This window comes from Mus musculus, chromosome 3, assembly GCF_000001635.26.
Source record: "Mus musculus strain C57BL/6J chromosome 3, GRCm38.p6 C57BL/6J".
Classification (NCBI taxonomy): domain Eukaryota; kingdom Metazoa; phylum Chordata; class Mammalia; order Rodentia; family Muridae; genus Mus; species Mus musculus.
In genome coordinates this window covers 78134105-78137068 of record NC_000069.6, presented here as the reverse complement: position 1 = coordinate 78137068, position 2964 = coordinate 78134105, and the positions used below count along the sequence as shown (strand labels likewise).

At 40.7% G+C, this 2964-nt stretch overlaps 1 pseudogene; it reads right to left on the bottom strand.

The window, feature by feature from the left end:
* Nucleotides 1-1485: 1485 nt before the first annotated feature.
* Gm6680 lies at nt 1486-2607 on the bottom strand (annotated as a pseudogene).
* Between the last annotated feature and the right edge of the window lie 357 nt (nt 2608-2964).

Sequence of the window (2964 nt, the reverse complement as noted above, 5' to 3'; positions counted from 1 at the left end):
GACCACTAGGAGAAGACTGGCTTCCAGGCAGCTAGGAAGAGGGTCCTATAGCCCATCCTACAGTGATACCCTTCTTTCAACAAGGCCATACTACCTAATTATGCCACACCCTCTGCCAAGCCTATTCATATCACCACAGGCATTTTTGAGGCAATATATGTACTATTGTGAGAATAGGAGAAAGATACCAATCAGATAGTTTAGGGCCAAACACCTTGAAACTAAGTACTTCTGCTTCTTTTCCTTATGTTGTATGACAAACATTTTCCTGGGGAGGGACAACACACACATCTACTCATCCTAGTTAGGGAAGTCATATTAGAACAAAATACAGATATCATCAAAATCCAAGATGGTGACACTGAATTTTATTGAGGTTATGTACAGGACTGTGGGTAAGGGGTAACTAACTGGAGCAGGAATAGCTCAAAGCCAGTTCTGTCTCCAAGGCTCACTTCAGCAGGGTGACAGCTCACAGTGCACAGCCTAGGAATATCAAAAGTGGTTGAGCTGAAGGGACTAGAGCTAGCTAGACCATGGCAAACATGGCTCTGGCAGGCTTTGCCCTTCTCCTCATTTCCCTCTGTCTTGATAAAAGCTATTAGATTACACTCCTAAAGCCAGCCACCAAGATCTATTTATTCCTTTATTTGGCCACATCCTCCTACTAAGATGGACCACCGAGGACCAGCTGGATTAGCAAACACAAAGTATTGAAGTCTAGCAATCAAATGGCCCTTTGGTTCACCTAATTAACATGCCCAATCAAAATTAAACACCTCACCCTAACACAGGGTTTCCTCTTTACCTTTATAAACCAACAGCTGCCTATCTTAGATAACTGCTTGGTTTCCAATTTTGTTTGATGGCTGAAATTATTTTTACATTCTTTCCTTTATAGTGCTGTTTATGTCTTTATTAGTGAATATCATTTCTTGGGGGAAAATCCAGTTAGAGCTTGCTTGCTTTCTTTCTTTCTTTCTTTCTTTCTTTCTTTCTTTCTTTCTTTCTTTCTTACAGATCCACCCTATCCCCCCCCCCATACTCAGAACTTCTCACACATTTTTTACAGCTAAAGTCACTCAATGTTGGCAAGGTCCCATTTTATCCCTAAAACATCATTGGCATCAAAATATGACAGTTACCAGTGTTAAAGTCATAAAATATTTACACAATACAGCACACGAAGCTTTAGATGTTTGAAGATTACACACAGAAGAAGACAAGACCCCCACTGTGCGGGTTTGGATCGAGAGCTCACTGGTCCCTGTCTGGCAACTGTACATGGGTTCAAGGGCAGCAGAGGCAGCAGGCAGTTACTTCAGAAGACACTGAACACTATGATCTGAAAACATGTTATGCTGTCACCCAAGGGTGTACCACACCACTTCCTCCTCCAAGGTAGCCTCATAATCCTAGAACGGCAGGTCCAACTGATACAAAATGGAGACAACCCAACTTTTATTCTATGGAGACATCCTCTTCCTAGCCACAGGCTCTGAGTTTGAATGAAACTCGTCCCAAAATCTTGTCACATTCATTCTTGTCTTTTAGGTTTTTTGTATCCATCAATTTGGCACTCAACTGGTTACTTTCTTGGTAGCACCAGAGTCAAATTTGACCTGGACAGCAACTAGGGGCTGTTGATATCCAACATGTGTTGTTTTGTTTTGTTTTGTTTTGTTTTGTTTTGTTTTGTTTTGTTTTGTTTTGTTTTGTTTTGTCTTGTCTTGTCTTGTTTTGTTTTGTTTTGGTTTTGGTTTGTTTGTTTTTTCCCACATGTTATGGGAAAATACTTAATTAGGAAAATACTTTACGTCTAAAAGTCCATATTCAGGATAAGTTGCTATATTTGCTATGTTTTTATCCTTTGTTGCACACGTTATATGTGGAACTCCATCTGGGACTAATTCAACTATTCTGTTCATTTACACAAAAAATACAGGGTTGTCCCTTGGAATAGCCAATATCAGCATCATTCACACCACTACATTCTTGAAGCAAGGACACTGGAAACTGACATGCTCTTTAATCTGACCCTTCTAATGAGAAAGTGCTTCATCAGGACCATCTGTGAGATTCTTCTGTTCTTCCGCAGAATACGACTTTAGGAAACTCTTCAGGTCTTCAACGAACTTTTCATAAGTATGTGGCTCAGACATGCTGCTTGCATATTCCAAGGCAGTCTGTGGTTTGGGGAAAACCATAAGCCCTGGCCTAGGAATCTGGTCTCGATATTTCAGAACTTCATCAGTTAGAATCTGGAGCATGGCCCATTTTGTGAATGTGAAGAGTGCAGCCAAGAAACCCATAACAAACTAGGTAGAGGAGCAAGATCAGACCCCAATTCTTGGAGGTGTGCCCCAGAAACTCTCAGCTGGTCAGGTTGCAGATGAACAGCTTCCACTGGGCCAGGCTCTGGTGGAAAGATTTTTTTTTTTCAGTGTTTGTAATGATGGGTGTGTGGAAGTTGAGGTGAACAGAGGTTGTGGGGCTGGAGGTGATGACAGGCTTGGAGGCACGTCCTGACGAACATGGCAGAGGACAGCACAGCCATAGGGGCATAGAGCCATCTGTGCCACGCTGAGAAGAGCCGGTAGATGTCATTTTTCAATTCTATGTGTTAGTGAATCTTTCTTTTGCACTTGCTATTGTTTTTCTAATACATATAGTGACACTTAACAATCATTATTTGTTACCAAATTCGTTTTCTTTTCAAATTTTCTAAATACTTATTTGTATATTTACCTATTTTTCTCTTTTAAAGTTTAATTTACATTTTATTTTTATAATTTTAATTTTTTAAACTTTAATTCTTTCATTCGTTACATTCCAACTGTAGTTTCTTTTTCCTCCACTCTTTCCTGTCTTTCCTCCCTTGTCCCACCTTCCCCAGATCAACTCCTTATCTATTCCAACACTCCCGGTTCCCCAACACACACACACCACAGAGGAGCAGACCTC